The sequence below is a fragment of the Chlorocebus sabaeus genome, chromosome 25 (assembly GCF_047675955.1).
Source record: "Chlorocebus sabaeus isolate Y175 chromosome 25, mChlSab1.0.hap1, whole genome shotgun sequence".
NCBI lineage: Eukaryota > Metazoa > Chordata > Mammalia > Primates > Cercopithecidae > Chlorocebus > Chlorocebus sabaeus.
The window spans coordinates 48,647,785-48,668,948 of record NC_132928.1 but is presented as its reverse complement, the minus strand read 5'-3'; the positions used below and the strand labels follow the sequence as shown (position 1 = coordinate 48,668,948).

General features: G+C 45.3%; 1 long non-coding RNA gene across 1 annotated transcript; it reads left to right on the top strand.

Annotated features, from left to right (window-relative positions):
• The first annotated feature begins 417 nt into the window (after nucleotides 1–417).
• On the top strand, nucleotides 418–15,380 carry LOC140710204 (uncharacterized). The gene is made up of 3 exons (XR_012091144.1): nucleotides 418–750; nucleotides 6,254–6,335; nucleotides 14,552–15,380. It is a non-coding gene; the product is annotated as an uncharacterized lncRNA (long non-coding RNA).
• Nucleotides 15,381–21,164: the final 5,784 nt, after the last annotated feature.

Genomic DNA, 21,164 nt, shown 5'->3' with positions numbered 1-21,164 from the left:
GTCCCCAGACTGTAGGATGCACCTGTCAGTTTAAATCTTGGCCCCACCTTGGAGACATCTTCCTTGATGTCCCTTCCTAAAGTGGCCTCCCTCTACTCTCTTGGCTGATCCCATTTGTTCCCTCAGAGAACAAAGTCACAATCCACAGTGCTCTGTTTTTTCATGCGTGTCCTTTTACATCGTGTGTCTCCTCCACCAGAATGTAATTTTGGAAACCTGTTCTAGTTGCAGAGTCCAGAACAGTGCTCGACTGTGAAGCTGTTCATAAATGTTTGTTGAATGAAGCACATTAAAGAGGTCGAATGAAAAAATGCTCCCACAGTCGGGAAACATTATGGCGTGAAGGGATTTTGGGAGGTGGATGCTGCAGAACTTCCAAGTCCTACTGGTTGGTGACTGACTCAAAGTGGAGGACAAGCAGAGTTGTGTGAGGGCCTTAGTGGTTGGAGGGCCCTGCTGGGTTTGGTGAGGATGAGCTTTAGAAGCCCAAGCCCTGGGGTCAGTGTCCAGGATGGACATGGCACTGGGGCTGATGCTTCCAGGAAGATCACAGGGGAGGTATAGCCATTCGTGGAGACCTTGCTGTATCTATGCTTATTTTATTTTTCATTTATTATTTTTTTTTGGGACAGGGTCTCACTTTGTTGCCCAGGCGGGAGTACAGTGGTGTGATCATAGCTCACTGCAGCCTTGAACTCCTATGCTCAAGCGATCTTCCTTCCTCAGCCTCCTCGGTAGCTGGGACTACAGGTACATGCACCATCATGCCCAGCTAACTTTTAATTTTTTTGTAGAGTTGGGGTCTCACTATGTTGCCAGGGCTGCACCTATGCTTGTAACAAATTGGGCTATGTGGTTTAAACACAAACAACAAACCCTACTTTCCCACCAAGTGGATTGAGAGTAACGGGGCTGGGGTGAAAATAATCACAGTTTAATTGGTTTTAAATATGCTAATGCCTGTGTTGAAAACACAGTGATACGAGCAGATGCTGGCACAACTTTGGGGGTGTGACCTTTGTACCACATGGTGGAATGACTAATGAGTGAAAGACAACCCCCCAAAATAAGTTAGAGGTATGTTTATGAAGTGTCAAGTAGAGTCCTGGGAGAAACAAATTCAGGACACATAAAGGACTTGGTGATAAGGGGAGAAGAATGTATGAATATAAGAAGCAAAAGGAGCAAGTTCTTTTAGATGTTTTTCTTGGGCCATAAGAAAGAAATCAAATATCATTTTTGAGATATTAAAACAGTGGATTTTCACTCTCAGTAATCAAGATGCTCTTATTCACTGAATCAATGGGTTTAGTAGCTTTAGGGAAGCCCCAAACGTCCTAGAACGAAGAAGTCTTCCTCAGTTTTGTGTTTCAAACTAGATTTTTAAAAGTCCGTAGCAAGCTAATACAATAATTTTGAGAGCCTGATTAATAAGAGGGATATATTTTTTCTACTTTCCAAGAAGATCCCTTCTGTAAATCCAGAGCAGAGCTGGGGGGATCTGAGCATGGCTTGATGTGTGAAGCCACAGTGGAGAGAACAGAGGATTCCTCACAAAGGAAGTGCCTGCCCCACAGGAAGGAAGAAAAACCCAGCTGGTGCTGGGAGAGGCTTGGAGGGAGATTGACGCAATGAAGGGGCAGGGTGCCATGCTGTGTGCCCCACCCACCACCCATGAACTAAGTGAGGGGCAAGGTGGTAGAAACAGCCTGCATAGGTAGACAGGAGGTAGAAAGTAGAGGAGCCTGTCCCCTACTTCCCATTTGGATATCTGGGAAGAGAGTCTCTTGCAGGTGTCTGCAGGGCAGCCCTTGCATGGTAGAAATGCTGGCAAATTGTGTCCTGTCAGAGGAAGGGCTGGGACAGTGGCCCTTGCTTCTCCACGGCCTGCATGAAGGTGTATCCGCAACTTCCCAGGTGCCCCCTGCGGGGCATAAGGAGGCTGGGAATTAAGAGCCAGCGTGCTGCAGAGGTGGGCCTAGGAGGCCCCATGGCTGAGTCTCAGAGTGGACAACCAGAGCAGGGCGAGAGGGAGGATGTGGCTGGGCCCTAGAGGGTCAGCAGCGCCAGGGAGCACTGAGGAGAGGCCTGGGCAGTAGGGGGCTGGTCAGACCATCCAAGAGCATGTTCAGGCCATTACCTAACCTGAGAGACCAGGTTATAAGCATCTCAAACCCAGCCACACAGGGGCAGGAAAGGGTGTGGCTTAGGGACAGCACATGGGAAAGACATTTAAGGGTTTTCATTCATAATAAGGTCAAAATGAGTCCCTAGTGTATTAAGATCTGTAAATCAATGAACAAATTACAGTCTCCTCAGTGGAACCTGGTCCCATTCTCGGGGCTGGTGAGCTCACTTCTGGAGAATTACAGTCATGCTGGGTCTCCCTTCGAGACCGAACAGACAAACCAGACCCCCCCATAGAGAGGAGAGTGGGGAGAAACCTCCACATAAGAGCAGCTTGCAAGCACTCGAGAACACGCAGTCTGGCGAAAGAGAATTCAGGGTGACACTGCTTAGGTTCTGTATGTTCCCAAGAGCACACCCAATGCATGCATGTTATAGGGAGAGAGTTCAGCTCCAAAACCGCTAGAACTATCTAATAATTCTAAACTGGCAGGGGCGGAACCAGGACACTTCCTGGATTGGAGCATCCAAGCAGAAGCCAAAACCCTGCTATGCAGGAGAGGCAGATGTCTGCCGGGTCATGGACCTGGACAACCTTCAACATTTCTTCCAACCTTAAGATTTCGTGAATCGCTGAATGAAATTCTAATTTTAAAGTTTCTGACTCAGAAGCAGAGGAGGCTCCTATTTTGAGTCAGAGTACCCGAATGCAAAGATCCCAACTCCTTGGAGACAGACGGACCTGGCTTCTGAGACTGGCTCTGTCACTCACTAGTTGTGTGCCCTGGAGAACTTCCTTTCCCTTTCTGAAGTGCAGTGTTCTCATCTGGAAGATGGAGATATTTACCTGGTAGGGTGTTGTTGGCATTAAGTGAACCAATGTAATAAATATGGCTGATTGTGTGTATGCACACACGTGTGTGTGTATGTGTGTGTTAGTGAGGGTAGGAGGAGTATAGGATGTTTGCCATGCTAGAAAATCGTATTATTGCCTACTGGTTAATTTTCTTCTTCCTAAGACCAGCTTACAGAGCAAGGGAACACTGAGTTTAATGAAAAGATGAAACAGATGCCGATGTGGTGTGGACAGATACTGGTTTGAATCCTCTTAGCAGACAGGGGAAAGTTCTGATGTGGGGAAGATGGGGGAGGCACCTGTGACTATGCTGGGGGAAGGGGCAGGAGGAAGTCACCCCCTGAGGGCCACAGGTGGACACCCTCTGGCCCTGTACCTGGGCTTCTGGCCATGGGATGAGTTGAGCTGTGTGGTGCTCACTGTCTTTTGGGAAGGGAATAGGCCTGGAAGGATCTGCCTCCCCCAATGACTGTCTGCAGGTGACACCAGATCTGCAGTGACCTTTAGCTGTGAAGTGGGCACAGGTTTTCTTTTAGCCCTCCCCACCTTGGCTTTCTGCACTTGTTCCTGCCAGGCCCCACTCCCTCTTACTTCATTCCTAATTCCTTCCTCCATCACATATTTTTCCCTTAGAAGCTCATGTACATAAGGAGGTATGAAGGACTGGCAAAGCTACAAGCCTGACCTCTCCCAGGGATGCTTGCATTTCATCTTTCAGCCACTGCCAGCCTTCACTTCAGCTGGCACGACGCTGATGTCTGTCCCTTTGCAAAGCTGACCTACCCTGGGTCAGGTCCTGGCTGCCTTGAGTAGTGGGAGAGGGTAGTGAAACACAGGCCCAAAGCTCTGCGGGAGCAGCCCCCTCTCCCCTGGCCTTGGGCTAGGAGGAAGTGAGTGGGTCCTGCCTTGGGGCCTCCACTTCCGGGGCCTGGAGGGCTGAGGCTGACTCAATGATTCCTGGAAGGTGATGATGTCACGGTGACATAGCAGTTCCCCTCTCCAGCCAAACTCAATAGGAGAGTGGGTGATGAGTGTCTCTCATTGGCACAGAGGCTCAGGAGTGACCAAGTCCACTGGCTTGTCCAGGCCACTTAACGCCACTTTCATCAATAGTTCCCTTCCTCAAATTCCTACAGCTCTGATCATCTGTCCCTTCGGCCATCTCACATTCTGGACTTCCAGGGCAGTCTTGATTGATTTTAAACATTCTGCTCCTTTGTTTTTCCACGTCAACAAATTCACAAATCATAGAAAATCATCCCAGGTTGGCCTGTGCATCCTGGGGCTTTGGGGACATGGAGCCACCAGGCTTTCTCCGAAACAGAGCATGATCATGTGTACCCTTGTGTCCCAGCTTCACATCTGCATGTCTTTTCAACAATATTAATAGCTTCTTTAGAATCAGCATCTGTGTCTGTTTCTTTTGTCTTCTCCAGGACTCCCCGAAGGGGCTGAGTGTGTGGGAAAATCTAAAAATGCTTATGGGGAGGGGGAGGTTAAGCTCCCCTTCTTGTCCTTGTCAAGGTCTCTCTCCCACTGCTTCACTGGGGGTGAGGGCGCATCTGCAACAGGGGCCCCGTGAGTCTGTAAGGAGATGGCTTTGCTTCTCTCACCCGTGCTTATCGAAGGGTAACCTAGTCCTGGTGTGGGTTTGGGAAAAACGCTGCTGGACTTACGCAGGTCGGGTTGTTTTTGGATAGCCACTCCCTGCAGTCTTGTTTACCAAAGACCTGACTCCCTAGCAGACTGCGTCAGACCCGCATGGAGTAAAATAGATCCTTTGTCAGCTGGAGTCTGATTTCTTCTCTGCGGCCCTTTCCAGACCGACCCCAGCGTTTTACAACGGAGCCCTGGCGTTGCCTTACGCTGCCCGATGCTGCCCCCTGCAGGCGGCTCGCAGACACAGCCCGCTCTGCTGAGCGTGGAGGCTCAGCCTGTGCTGCCCAAATGGTGGCTTTTCATCACCTAGAGTTGTCAGAGCAGCTAATAGCGCATGAACAGGAAGAAAATTAGGCTTCTCTAAGTGAATTGGGTGTTGAAAGACACTGAGATAAATGGTGGAGGCAGTGAGAATGACGGAGTTTCAAGTTTGAAGTAATACATTGGAGAGGTGAGAGTGGGAGAAGGAACCAGTGTTTACAGTGACCATGTGATTTAAATCTGGGCTCACAACAGCCTCAGAGGCAAATGCTCTGAACTCCTGTTTAATAGATGGTGAACTCGAGTGTTAGAGAAAAGTTAAATAACTGCCCAAGATTATACAGCAATAAATGGCAGAACCAGGACTTGAACTCAGTGACCCCAGGCCTCTGTGACATCTGCTGTCCTGCCACCCCACCATAAGAGATCATCGTCCTGCCTGGAGGAAGATCCCTTTGTCTGTAGGATGAACTGGGGTTTTTGGAATGAAGGGGAAACTTCAACAGGGAATTCTCTTCACTAAGAGAGTTTGTAGCTGTAGCCTCTGTCATGTGATTTGAGGGGTGTTTGGCAGATCTCCCTGCCTGAAAGCATCTCCCCAACTTGCTCATTACATTGCCTGGAATTTTGCTATAGAGATCCCTTCCTTTGATTAAGACTGGCTAAGTGGTACTCCTGTTAAATGAAAATGCAATTCCTGTCGGTGGGGGGAAGTCACAGGTTAAACCTTTAAATCTTAATTCAACCTCAGTGGAGATTAGCTCATCAGGTTGCTTCATCCCTGAGGTAGAGAATGAAGGGTGTGGGGAAATTGGAGGACAGGGGTGTGCCAAAACCTAATTTTGTTACTGAATGTCTCACAGACTCCTCAGACTGTACCAAATGAAACTCTTTATCTTCTCTCCCACGCTCTCCCTTCTTGGACATTAAACAGGCTCAGAAATCCCTGCACCGTCCCTCTCTCCTCCATCTGATGGTCATTGGATCCTCCCCAGCCTGCCTCTGAAGTGGCGCTTGAATCTCCACCGTGCGCCCTCACTCTCTGGTGTGCTCAGGCCCTCGTCAGTGTGTTTCTGCCCCTGGGACTTCACCCTTTAATCAAACCTCAGTGCAGCAGCAAATGAGAGCTTTTGAAAACATGAATCGGAGGATGCTGCATTTCCTCCTAAAATCTTCCTCACTGCCTTAAAGAAAAGTGCCAACTCCTTTTGGTACTTTTTTTTAGGAGCGTGTTCCCATCCTTCTCTCTTACCTCTCCTCTGTACCTCTCATTACCACCCTCCTTCACCCCATTCCCCAGCCTGGTCGTCTCATTCACAGCTTCACGCTTTTGTGCTTTGTTTTTGTCAGGAAAGCCCTTCCCCTTCAGTGGTCAGCTAACTACTCCTCCATGAAGCCATCCCTGATTCCTACTCCAGCCCCCAAGGAAGAGGTAAGTTCTTATGTCACCCCCGACTAAGCCCAGACACATGAATGAATGGATGAGTAAACGAAGCTCAACTGATGAGTGGACTATCCAGTTCAAAAGATGAGGTTGTTTCTGAAATGAATATAAACCAAACTGTGGCTGCATTTTTGAAGGTTGCTGCTATGATGCACCGAATGTGTCTGTGTGTGCACTGGTGGGATACAAAGACTCTGTTAGGGTAAATAATTTGATGGGCCTTGAACTTATACAAGCAGACTAGTTTCAGAACATTGCCATGGAGACGAATGAGGACTCAAGCAGCAGGGTACCACTTAGACAGTGACAGATTTTACAGAAAATGGGCTTAGATACACCTTTCTTGTCAAAAAATCTCCTAGCTAATGGGGAGAGTGCTTCAAGGCAGAATAAAAGCTTGCACCCTCAATGAACAAAAAGCTCCTGAAGTTAGAAAACCAGGAAGTAGTAGGTCAGGAAGAAGATAAATTCTTAGTGATAGACTGAAAGACAAATGGCCAATAAGGATGTTGGGGCCATGACATTGTGTTAGAGTTCAGCATATTATATTAGAAAATAAACAAAGGATGAAGATGTTTCAAATGTATCTTTATATGTTCTGTTGTGTGAAGTGAGGAAACTGGTCCCTTGGTCCTTGGCAAAGGGTTAAATCATTTATTTATTTATTTATTTGAGATAGCATCTCACTCTGTCGCCCACGCTGGAGTGCAGTGGTGCAATTTCAGCTCACTGAAACCTCTGCCTCCTGGGTTCAAGTGATTCTCCTCTCTCAGCTTCCTGAGTGGCTGGGATTACAGGCACCTGCCACCATGCCAGGGTCATTTTTAGTAGAGATGGGGGTTTCACCATGTTGGCCAGGCTGGTCTTGACCTCCTGATATCAAGTGATCTGCCTGCCTTGGCCTCCCGAAGTGCTGGGATTACAGGCATGAGCCACCCTGCCTGGCCATGTTAAATCATTTATTACAGAACTAGAACTATGTAATCTCCTACGTAGCCACCATAGAATCTTCCAAGTCAGGGGTTGCACTTGGACGCATCTGCCATCCAATCCACAGACCCCATTCAACATTTTCAAGTTGTCCCAACAATGTCTCTTTTTCCTTTCTCGTCCAAGATCATATCCAGGAATACAAGTTGCATTGTTCTTGTGCCTCTTTAGTTTTCTCCAATTTGAAACAGTTTCTTAGCCTTTCCCTGTCTTTCATGTCATCTACTGTTTTAAACCTTTCATTCTGTAGGACGTCCCTGGGTCTGTCTAATGTCCTGGTGTCCAGACTTGGGTCATGCTCCCTTGTTAAGAACACCACAGCAATGATGCTGTTCTCATCTCAGCGAACTGCGTGGGGTGGAAGGAGGAGACATAGGATGTAAATCCATTCCACAACTGGTACTGTTTATTTTGATCACCAGTCACGTACCAACGTTTGTCTGCCAGGTTTCTCTCCTATAAGGACCCTATTTACCCCCTTTAAATTGATGCATTTTGTGGGGAGATAGTCCTGTTCTTTATCAAACTCCTGTCTCCCAATCTTAGCCTCCATTGATATCTCCTGCCAGAATCAACCACCATTATGACAGTTTCCAAATTATGGTTTTTTATTTCCATCATTCCTTTTCGTTTTATTAGTTGGTGGGCTACTGTAATACAAAACTTTCCCATTTTCTGTTTGTGTTTGCATATTTATTTCAGTAGGGAATCTTGTTTTAGTCAATGGATTGTATTCCATTGCTATCCTTGTTTATTTTGATGTTCACATTGCTCCAGATATGGCTGGTAGAGTCCCTTCAGCTGGGCTCCTGCCTCTTTTTGACACATCTCCACCATTCTCAGCACTGTCTTACTTTCTGGCACTACAATATGACCAAAGCTCATCTTGGTACTTTTCATTCTCCAGCCTGGAATTAGCTCTTTTTCCAAGGAACCCTGCCTTCTTGTAGTGGAGCATGGTGTTTAGAAACCAAGATTTGGCCCTTAGTGTGCTTCTTGTTACTGGGGTGCCATTGCTTCTAGGCCCGTTGAGTGGACAGATCTAGGAAATATATGTGTGCATATGTACACTCACAGGTGTATACACACTTCTAGAACTATTTCCATATCTACCTGTGTTTATATATTATAAAACAGTAAGTCGATGATACTTACACCTCCAGTTCCAACCCACCTCAGTGTTCTTTATAGTTTCCTTATTTTCTTTTTTTTTAAATTTAATTTAATTTTTTATTATTATTATTATACTTTAAGTTCTAGGGTACATGTGCATAACGTGCAGGTTTGTTACATATGCATACTTGTGCCGTCTTGCTGTGCTGCACCCATCAACTCGTCAGCACCCATCAACTCATCATTTACATCAGGTATAACTCCCAATGCCATCCTTCCCCCCTCCCCCCTCCCCATGATAGGCCCCGGTGTGTGATGTTCCCCTTCCCAAGTCCAAGTGATCTCATTGTTCAGTTCCCACCTATGAGTGAGAACATGCGATGTTTGGTTTTCTGTTCTTGTGATAGTTTGCTAAGAATGATGGTTTCCAGCTGCATCCATGTCCCTACAAAGGACACAAACTCATCCTTTTTTATGGCTGCATAGTATTCCATGATGTATATGTGCCACATTTTCTTAATCCAGTTTCCTTATTTTCTATATTTGTAATTCTCTTCTCCAACAGTAAGAAACCTGACTGTCATTATCCTCAAGATATGTACTTATTTGCTCAATAAGTTTACTTATTTGTGTAATTTAATCAATCTCCCAATGACAGCAGCTGTGCCTTTCACCTCTACTCCCTCTCCCCACCCCTAGTGCCCTGTATCCTTAGGTGCCAGCAGGCATATCATCAGTGAACTCCACACAGCAGCCCCCTCTCTGTCAATACCCCATAGGGGCCCTGGGTGACTCCTCCATGCCAGGAAGGGAGGGGAAGGAAAAAGAGAAGAAAGGAAGATAGAGCCTGTGTGGATTGTTTGAACTGAATGCCAAAAGGAAGAAGGAGATGCCATTTCACCTGTGCCAGCAAGTGCTTTGTCAAGTATTGATCATTAAGAAAGTATAGATAGATGCTCATGCATGTATGAATCAGTGATGAATATGACTTTAATACATAATCTAGTTATTGATCAGGGGTCAAAGAAATGCCCAAAGGGCAATTCAGAGTTGTAGTCAGGCCTCAAAACAGGACACTTCTCAAAATTTGGGGGACAAAGTTAAAAATAGCTTATCCTGGTGAGTATGGTAGCTCATGCCTATAATCCCAGCACTTTGAGAGGCTGCAGTGGGCAGATCACTTAGAGCTCAGGAGTTTGAGACCAGCCTGGCCAACATGGCAAAACCCCATCTCTACAAAAATACAAAAAAATTAGCTGGGTGTTGGTGGTTTATGCCTGTAGTCCCAGTTACTCAGGAGGCTAAGACTGGAGAACCTCTTGAGCTCAGGAAGCAGAGGTTGCAGTGAGCCGAGATTGTGCTACTGCACTCCAGCCTGGGCAACAAAGTGAGACCCTTTCTCAAAAACAAAAACAAACGTGTTTATCCTCTGACGTTGAAGCCAACAAAAATCAGCCCCAAATAAATGAGATTAACCACCTGTGGGTGGAACTGTCTTGTAAGATGACTTATAATTGACTCCAGGCACCTTTCACATCTCCATGAAGGAGAATGAAGAGCCTTCCAAAACCTTCCTCTGCAGTAGTTCATTCATTCAACACTATTCACATTGATGTCTGCCATGTTTTCCCTTGTAGCATTGCTATTTATCTCTTTGGAATTACATGTCAGTCGGCTGAGCACTGGAGGATATAACAGGGAAGAAAACACATTCCTTATAGTCAGAAAGTTCATGGTCTGGAGCGGGAGACAGTGACCAGGGCACTTCAGCACGTGAGCTATGTGCATTGAGAGGCATGAGCATCCAGCTGTGACTGGGTGGAGGTGTGTGGAAAGGTGTGCTGGGGAGGCGACTGCAGATACCTGAAGGACTCATGAGAATCAGCCGAGAGAAGGGAGTGGAGGGAATGTTACAGAAGGAGTGGCCACATGTCTCAAGGTCTGGAAAAGTGAGAGAGCACAGAGCGCCTGGCCAGTGGCAAGTGAGAATGTCAAGTTTGAGGGGGAATGGGGTGGGGGTGAGATGGAGAGCTAAGCAGACCTGGATCATCAGAGGTCTTGGAAGCTGTATTTAGGCATTTGGACTTCGTCCTAGGGAGAGCGAGACGTCTCTCAAGCATGATCTGCAGATGTGTGATATGATCATGATCCCATTTTAGAAAAGCTCCCTGACTGTGTACAACAAGTTAGCCACACTCCTGGTTAAGGGCACAGTCTCCACAAGACTGCCCTCACTTCAGACATCAGCCCTAAGTCTGGAGGTCCCCAGGGTCACCTTCTCTTCAGACAAGTTGCCTAGAAATTCAGGGGTTCCCACACTACCCTCAGCTTTGATGATTCACTGGAACAACTCATGGAAATCTGGAAAGGGCTATACTTATGATTATAGTTTTGTTATAATAAAAAGATACAAATTGGAACCTGTCAAAGAAAGAGACATACAGCAGAATCTGAGAGGGTTTCAAACATGAAGCTTCCGTGTCCTCAGGACACAGTGCCCTGCCAGCATTGATATGTGACAATATGCATGAAGGAAGTCCACTCAAGCTTTGGCATCCAGAGTTTTCACTGGACTCTAATGAAGTCCAGAGCCTTCATTAGCTAGGCATGATTGACTGAATTATTGCCCCTGTGGGTGGACTCGATCTCCAGGCCTCCTCCCCTTCCCAGAGGTCAGGCTGATATCATGAGGCCCAAAGGCCCAACCCCCTAACCACATGGTTGGTCCTTCTGGCGTGGTCAACCCATACACTGAGTCCTCTCATAATAAATAAGGGACCCACCACAGATAACAAAGATACTCCTATCACTTGGGAAATTGCAAGGGTTTAGAGGTTACCTCCCAGGAGCTGGGACAAACGCCAGATCTCTCCTTAGGTGAGGCCAGATTCCTTGCTATACACACTGTGGTGTGGCAATTAGACTGGATGAAAGCAAGTTGAGAAGCAGAGAAATCAATTGCTAGTTGCTGCAGCAATCTAAGGAAGATAACATGGTGGTTTGGACCAAAGAACAGCAGAAGGAATGGAAAGAAGTGGAAGGTTTTCAAATGCTTGAATCCTAGAATGTCGGGACTTGGTGCCTGACTACTGGATAAGGGGTTTGAAGGATGGGGACAAGTCAAGGATGATGAGTAGGTATCTGGCCTGGGCAAATGGTTGGTTTGGGGCTGCTGTTTGCCAACACCTTTGGCTTTCAGTTTCCTGAACAATCAGCCTCGCAGAGTGCTTGGCACATAGTGAGCATTCCATAAATAGCTATTGAATAAAGAATGAATGAATGGACCCATCTTTAAGCAAAAGAGACAGTGACTGGACCTAGACTGCTGCAAGAGAGGAGACCAGGTTCAGAAATGTTTATTGTCCACTTCTGAGACAGGGCCACAGAGGAGCTCACCTATCTTCAGCAACTGGACATTTTCACCTTCCATGTAGGAAGCTTCCCAGGCCTGCTTAAGTAGGTGTGTGTATGTGTATGTGCATGTGCATGTGCATGTGCATGTATATGTGCGTGTGCGTGTGTGTGTATGTGTATATGCCTGTGTGTGTATGTGTATGTGTGTGTGTATGCGTATGTGTATGTGTATGTGTATGTGTAATGAGGGGTGGCTCTATGCAACTTGTGAATTTTATTGATCGTTTGAAAGCCAGACTCATAATACTGTTTTGGGGAGGCTTGAAAAGGGGCTTATGTATGCTTAGAATGGAATTGGGTTGAGTGTTGAGGAGGAACTTACTTTCTCCTCTTTTCACGTTTCTATATGAGGGAGTTTGATTAGGGTGATATCCCTGGCTTCTCTCTGTCTCTTACTCTCTTTTCTTTAGTAGTTGAATCGCTTAGTGAGCCTGCAAAGGAAATTGAGGGTATGTGGCTCAGCCCCTTCCTGGCCCTCTCTGAGGATCTGCCTGCCTGCAGACAGTGTGATCATTGCTTTCAGCCAGGTGCTTAGTGAGGCAGGCCCCATGGAGGGGTGCCTGGGGGATGCAGCTGTGCTGATGCATGGGGGGGCGAGTCCGCCTGATCCTGGGATGCAGTGTTAGAAAGCTCATGGTTACTGTGTCCCTAAGTCACATTTCCTGAATCGGTTTTGTTATTCATACGTTCATGAAAGAGGGATGTTGTCTATTTCAATCTCTCCCCAACACTGGGCTCCCAGCTGAAGGAAAGATGTCTGCAATGGGCTTTTCATGGCCAGAATGACCCTGCCCTGTTTCCCTGGGGAGTGGTTTTATGGCTCCCTCCCAGCTTGAGTTCCCGTTTGTCTTAGTCCATATTCTATTGCTATAACTGAATATCTCAGACTAGGTAATTTATAAAGAAAAGGAATTTATGGAATTATTATAGTTCTGCAGGCTGGAAAGTCCAAGGTGAAGAAACCACATTAAGCGAGGGCCTTCTTGCTGGTGGGGACTCTCCATAGAGGCTCAAGGTGGTACAGGGTGTCACATGGTAAAGGGCTCATGAGAGACCTGAGCTGGCTTTTAATAACAGACTCGTGCTTGTGATAACAAACCCACTCCCCTGATTTCCCATTAATCCATTAGCCCATCAATCCATTAATCACATTAACTTTTAATTATTAATCAGAGCCCTCCTGACTCAATCACCTCTTAAAGGCCCCTCCTGTTAATACTGTTACATTGGGGATTAAGTTTCAGCGTGAGTTTCAGAGGGACAAACACTGTTGTTTTAGAGAGCCTCCCAGATTCCCTTCATGATTAGAATATGGTTATGCAGTCTGAGTTGGGATTGAGTTAGGGTTACTGGATTGTGATTTCCAGCTGGTTTTAAGAATCATGAACCTGGTACTCAGTAAATACTAGTTGACGGCTTGGGGAATGTGAAGCTTAGGCTTGTATAGTATTGGTGTTGGGTGGGCTTTGGGCAAGACACCAGTGGATATGGGCAATATCTTGGTGCTGATGTTGGCTGCACCCAGATGCATCTGGCGACTTTTCCAGTGCTAACCAGCAGGTGCTATTTGTTATATCACAAAAGTCTTCCAAGTCCATGTGACTGAAAATTGGGGGCAAAGGTCACCTCTGAAAGCTTATTTCTATCTTATTCCTATGTCATTGCTGAAAAGTCCATGTGCTTATTATAGATTGTTGTGATAAAAAGAGGTGAGTTGCTGAACTGAGAAAAATACTACAAAGTAGAAGGAGGGGATTAAATATATAAAATTGTAACCTGTAATCAAAATTATGATTTTGATCTAGGCTTAGAAGTTGTTACACCTTATCCTATGTTACTGGCAGGCAATGTAAGGTCAATATATTGCCAAAGAATTTGCCAGCCACACTAGGCAGCATCCTCTCTACTAAAAGGCCACAGCCACGGAATGAGAGCCCTGCTCCTGGTCACAGACAGCCCAAGTCTGTTCTGGGAGCCAGATTTAAGGGAGGCCATAGCAGTGCCAGATGGTAGAAGCCAGAATATGGACTGTGGAGTCAGGTAGAACCTGGTTTGAATCCTGCCTCTGCTGTGAATGACCTTGGGCATATAACTTAACCTCTCTGAGCTTCTCTGAGCCACTGTCTTCTTACCTGTGAAATGGGAATGGTAACATCACACTAGATTCTTGTCACGATCAAAAAAGATGATGTACTTATGTGTGTACCGAGCACCATGCCTTATTGACATTGACATGTGAGACCCTTTCTCTCAGATTCGATCCTGATTGCATCAGAATTCTACAAGGCCTGGCATCCACTTATTAATGGTATTAATTTCCTCCACAAGGCTGCTTTGACCTCTAGAACCCAGCAGGCATGCTCTTCTGATCACCTTATCGCTTGCATGGATCATATCTTGCTTTGCTGAGTGTGCTTTCTATTCCTGTATCTGCATTTTACTTCCTCGATTAGGGTGTAATCTCTTTCTGAGCAGAAGCTTTCATCTTTTAAAAATTTTCCATTTTTGCATCTTAGCGCCGTTCCTTTTTGCACATAGCACTTGCTCAAAAAAATAGGGATCGGTTGATAGTTTATCTACTTTTGTGTCCTAAAAATTGCCCCAGAGTCATGAGCTGAACTTAGCTTACGTGAGGTCATTACTACAAAGTCACAACATGTTTATTCATTTATCTGTTTATGTGGTAGCCCTGCCATGACTCACACATCCAAACGAGGATTGCAGCCGTATAAGGGGCACTGTGAAGGCTGACTGTGATTCTGGGAGCCCGTCACCTCGCAGAACATTTTTGGAACTCCTGCTTCGAATCAGTGCCAGAGTTGCAGTGGTGAATCTTCACACCTCCGGGGAGGAGTTATTTTTGGAAACAGTGAAAATCTGTCTGGTCACATTTGGTAGGTGTGGTCATTCAGGGCCTGAGTGTGAGGAGGGATGTTCAGTGGAGTGATAATTAGTTACTATTTAATTGGCCATTTCCAATGCGTCAGCCACTTTACATCCACTGTCTTATTTTAATCTTAATGTGACCTCTATGAAGTAGGTGGTCTTATTATCACCATTTTATAGAAGAGGAACCCTAAGGCACAGAGAGTATAAAGCACACTCTGTACAAGGACTCCATGGCTTTTTACCCATTATTAAGCTAGTGCAGCAGGCACGGGGGACATACCCAAGTAACCCTTACATACCGTAGCAGAGGGACAAGGGGCCTGCACACCTTTTTTACAAACAATAAGGCCAAGGACAGCCACATCTGGATTAGTGGGAGCAAAGGGAGAGTATGGGCGATGCGGGAACCCAGGAGGGGCTGAGAAAACTGGTCAGATCCTGCATCATAGGTGAGTACAGGCACCTCAGGGGGCCCTCTGGGAGAGACCAGAGAAGGGAGGAGAGCACTGGGGCTTGTTTGGGAACCTCTGAGTGGGTAAAGATGGTCACTAAAATCCCCAACCGAAGGAATTCCTTTTATGCCTCTCATTTTTGCTTTCTTAAAATTGTATTCATACTTGCTGATTATAAAAGGAGTTCAAATGAGAACACTTGGACACAGGGTGGGGAACATCACACACTGGGGCCTGTCATCGGGTGTGGGGAAGGGGGAGAGATAGCATTAGGAGGTATACCTAATGTAAATGACGAGTTAATGGGTGCAGCACACCAGCCCGGCACATGTATACATATGTAACAAACTTGCACATTGTGCACATGTACCCTAGAACTTAAAGTACAATAAAAAATTAAAAAATTAAAAAAAAAAAAAAGGAGTTCAAGTCCATCGTAGAAAACTTGGAGAATATAGAGAAGTAATAAAGAAAATAAAAGTCATCTATAAATGTCCCTCTCCTCCCCCAGGCCTCAGGCTTTGCTAAGACAAGGCCGCTGAGCAGATCGGCGCACATCGGGTTATTTATAAATCTCCCGCCTTCCTCTCCACCCACTCCCCTCTCTCTTGGCTACGGAGAAGCCTTCGGCCAGGACATTCCCTTGCAGCCTACTCAAGCTGCTATATAAAGCCCTGCACTTCTCGGGGCTGGATCAGAACGTTCCTTATCTCTGTGCAGCAGGACGCTGATAATCTGCCCAGCTGGCAGGCGCTCTGAGGTCGGCTTGGGCTGCTGCTATCAGGGTCTGCAGCCCCTGTGTGGTCGTCTTCGCTGGTTCCCGCTGAAACCTGGCCAACAACACTAACTGAAACCTCAAATATAGGAAGTTGTTTGCTTGTTTCATTAGAGGGCAGTTGCCAGACAGCTGAGATGAACTTAATGGGCTTGGCATGGCTGACTGGTGTGTCCAGCACATGCAGGCTCTGTGGTCAGTACTGATGGCCCATCATGACGTCCCCTTCGGAAACAGCTGTGCCAGCTCCCTCCTTCCCCAGCCCCCACCCCTGTTCCTTCCCCTTTCTCTGCATTAGTGCTTGGCTCAGAGTCTTCTGCATCCATATGGCTTCTACAGGCAAAGGCCTTCGTGGCCAGGTGGCCTGCTGCATTGCAGTTCCACAATTCCAGGCTGGACTTCTACCTAATAGAGAGTGGACCACAGCAGACTTACTTGCTCTGCCTGGAAAATAAGTTTTGTCATGGGAGGCAGAACCATCTTATTGCTGCAAGTCAGGGCAGAGGAGTGTACAAAAGAGGCAAGGTGTTATCCTGAAAAAATACACAGGTTTTAAATCAGAGCTGATGTGACATCCTAGCTTCTCCACTTAGAAAGAAGTGTGATCCTAAGTCAGTTATGTAACCCCTTCAAAGTCTGGTTTTCTCATCTTTAAAACGTAGAGTGATATTTCCATCCTAGAACTGTTGTAAAATGTAAATAAGATGACATATATAAAGCACTGAAAACATACATCAGATGGCATTATGGTAGCTATTTTTTTCTTTTCTTTTGTTTTTTTGAGATGGAGTCTCACTCTGTTGCCCGGGCTGGAGTGCAGTGGCACAATCTCGGTTCACTACAACCTCCGCCTCCTGGGTACAAGCAATTCTCCTGCCTCTACCTCCCAAGTAGATGGGATGACAGGCACCCACTACCACTCCTGGCTAATTTTTGTAGTTTTAGTAGAGACAGGATTTCACCATATTGGCCAGGCTGGTCTCAAACTCCTGACTTCAAGCGATCTACCTGCCTCGGCCTCCTAAAATGCTGGGATTATAGGCGTGCTGGGATTACAGGTGTGAGCCACCGTGCCCAGACTTGTGGTAGCTATTATAATTATTGTTAATAATATTATTATTTATGAACATTTGAATGAGAAAGAGTTGGTGGTTTCTTTTTTTCCTCTTAGATTCAAGATTCAACAGGGAAACTTTGGACTTTGGTTGTTAAGAAACCCATCTAGGCAGATAGGTGTGTTTCCATTGATATTTAAATGAGTTTTTCAAGTTTTGAGAGAATTTTTTCAAAGGAACTTCTGGGCCCTGAGAAGGTTCTGGTTCACCTTCATATTGGCCTCATAAGAATCAGGTCAACCTCATATGAAAAGGCAAGTCATTGTACCTACTGCTTGGTCAAAATTTAGTAGCAAAATATTCCTGCTGTAAGCCACAAGACGCTTTCAAGATGGAATAATTATCTATAAAACAGCAATAATGAAAACATCACTTACCGGAACTTAGGAGGTACAGTTAAAGCACTGTCCAGAGGAAAATGTGTAGTGTGATGGTTCATTTTATGTGTCAACTTGTCTAGGACACAAGGTGCCCAGATATTTGGTCAAATATTCTGGGTGTGCCTGTGAGGGTGTTTCTGTTTTTAAATTATTATTATTATTTTTTGAGACAGGGTCTTGCTCTGTCACCCAGGCTGGAGTGCAGTGTCAAGATCTTGGCTTACTACAACCTCAACCCCTTGGGCTCAAGTGATCCTCTCACCTGAGCATCCTGAGTAGCTGAGATCACAGGCATGCCACCATACCTGGCTAATTTTTGTATTATTGTTATTTTTTGAGATGGAGTCTCGCTCTGTCAGACAGGCTGGAGTGCAATGGCATGATCTTGGCTCACTGCAACCTCTGCCTCCCAGGTTAAAGCAATTCTTATGCCTCAGCCTCCCGAGTAGCTGGGATTACAGGCGTGCACCATCACATCCAGCTAATTTTTCTATTTTTAGTACAGACGAGGTTTTTGCCACATTGGCCAGGGTGGTCTTGAACTCTTGGGCTCAAGCAATCCACCTGTCTCAGCCTCCCAAAGTGCTGGGATGACAGGTATGAGCCCCCATGCTGGCTGAGGGTGTTTCTATGTGAGATTAGTGTTCTAATTGGTAGACTGTGTAAAGCAGACTGCCCTTCCTGATGTGGGTGAGCCTCTTCCAACTCATTGAAGGCCTGAATAGATCAAAAACGCAGAGTAAGAGAGTCTTCTCTCTCTCTCTGCCTGTCTTTGAGTTGGAACATCAATCTTCTGTCTTCAGACTCAGACTTGGACTGGAACTTATATCATAAGCTCTCCTGGTTCTCAGGCCCTCAGACTTGGACTGGAATGACACCATCAGTTCTCCTGCATCTGTAGCTTGCTGACAGAAGATCTTACAGCTTCTCATCCTCCATGATTGTGTGAGCCAATTCCTCATAACAAATTAATACATATCTACATAGATATCCGATTAGTTCTGTTTCTCTGGATGACTCTAATTTATATGCATAGTCTTATAATGAATTAATAAAAAATCAAACAGGAATGAGAAAATGAAATAAGCATCCAATGGAAGTAGTTAGAAAAAAGGCAACAAATGTCAAGAAAGCAGAAAGGAATTAATAAATGTTAAAACAGAAATCAATTAATTAAAAGACAAATATTTTATAATTGATAAACTGATACATAATAAATAAATTCAAAATAAAATTCTTTGGAAAAACAGTAAGATTTCTAAATTGTCAGCTAACCCTCTCAAGAGAAAAGAAAGGAGGAAGCACAAATAAGAAATGCTAAGGGGTACTTGAGAGGCTGAGGTGGGAGAATCACTTGAGCTCAGGAGTTCAAGATCAGTCTGAGCAACATAGCGAGATGCTGTCTCTAAAATAATAATAATAAAAAAAATTAGCCAGGTGTGGTGGTGTGTAACTGTGGTTCCAGCTACTTGGGAGGCAGAGGAAGAAGGATCACTTGAGCCCAGGAGTTCAAGGCTGCAGCGAGTTATGATCATGCTATTGCCTGGTTGACGGAGCAAGACCCTGCTCTTAAAAAATAAAAGAAAAAAAGAAATGCCAAGGGGATAATAACCATAGATAGAGGAAATTAAAATAATCCTTAGGGATTATGTGGCTCAACTACATGTAAGAAAATTAAAAAACTTACATAGTTAAGAATTAACCTTACCCAAAGAGGTTTGGCTTTTGTCCTGGCTCCTGGAAGGTAAGCTCTGGACCCTTGGAAGGTCCTGCCTGATAAGAGTGTCCTTGTCTACCTGGGAGCCTTAGGCCACCCTGGACAGTCAAATCCCATGTGATTTATGATGGGAGCTGGGGGCACACGGTATCTACTCTACCTCCTGTGGGTCCAGAGAGTAAAGGTCAGCCCATGGACAGTCAATTATGTCTGTGTTCTTGAGCCCCAGTAAAAACTCTGGATACAAAGGCTCAGGTGAGCTTCTTTGTTTGGCAGTACTCTGTGTGTATTGTCACACATTGCTGCCGGGGAAAGTAGCATTTTCCATGGCTTCTCAGGGAGAGGACAACTGGAAGCATTGTGCTTGGAACTTTCCTGGACTCTGTCCTATGTGCCTCTTCTCTTGCCTGATTTTAATCTGCATCCTTTCTCTATAATAAACCATTAACCATAATATAACAGCTTTTAGTGAGTTATGAGTGTCCTGGCAAATTATTATTATTATTATTATTATTTTGAGATGGAGTCTCGCTCTGTCGCCCAGGCTGGAGTGCAGTGGCACGATCTCGGCTCACTGGAAGCTCGTCTCCTGGGTCCATGCCATCCTCCTGCCTCAGCCTCCCCAGTAGCTGGGACTACAGGCGCCTGCCACCATGCCCGGCTAATTTTTTTGTATGTTTAGTAGAGACGGGGTTTCATCGTGTTAGCCAGGATGGTCTCGATCTCCTGGCCTTGTGATCTGCCCGCCTCGGCCTCCCGAAGTGCTGGGATTACGGCCATAAGCACCGCGCCTGGTCCCTGGCAAATTATTGAAACTGAGGGTGGTCTTGGGAACTCCCCCAACTTTGTAAAGCCTGATATACTGGATACTTTTCTGGGAAAATATAATTTGCCAAAAACGGACTCAACATCATAGTCAATTGATATTTTGCCTTAGTTAACCTATAAATTAAAAGGAATCCCCAACAAAAAAAGGAGAATTTTAGACCAATATCTCTGATGAACATCAATGCAAAAATCCTCAATAAAATACTGGCAAACCGAATCCAGCAGCACATCAAAAAGCTTATCCACCATGATCAACTGGGCTTCATCCCTGGGATGCAAGGTTGGTTCAACATATGCAATTCAATAAATGTAATCCAGCATATAAACAGAACCAAAGACAAAAACCACATGATTATCTCAATAGATGCAGAAAAGGCCTTTGACAAAATTCAACACCCCTTCATGCTAAAAACTCTCAATAAATTCGGTATTGATGGAATGTATCTCAAAATAATAAGAGCTATTTATGTCAAACCCGTAGCCAATATCATACTGAATGGGCAAAAACTGGAAGCATTCCCCTTAAAAACTGGCACAAGACAGGGATGCCCTCTCTCACCACTCCTATTCAATGTAATGTTGGAAGTTCTGGTCAGGGCAATCAGGCAAGAGAAAGAAATAAAGGGTATTCAGTTAGGAAAAGAAGAAGTCAAAATGTCCCTGTTTGCAGATGACATGATTGTATATTTAGAAAACCCCATCATCTCAGTCCCAAATCTCCTTAAGCTGATAAGCAACTTCAGCAAAGTCTCAGGATACAAAATCAATGTGCAAAAATCACAAGCATTCCTATACACCAATAACAGACAAACAGAGAGCCAAATCATGAATGAACTCCCATTCACAATTGCTTCAAAGAGAATAAAATACCTAGGAATCCAGCTTACAAGGGATGTGAAGGACCTCTTCAAGGAGAACTACAAATCACTGCTCAATGAAATAAAAGAGGACACAAACAAATGGAAGAACATTCCATGCTCATGGATAGGAAGAATCAATATCGTGAAAATGGCCATATTGCCCAAGGTAATTTATAGATTCAATGCCATCCCCATTAAGCTACCAATGACTTTCTTCACAGAATTGGAAAAAACTGCTTTAAAGTTCATATGGAACCAAAAAAGAGCCCGCATTGCCAAGACAA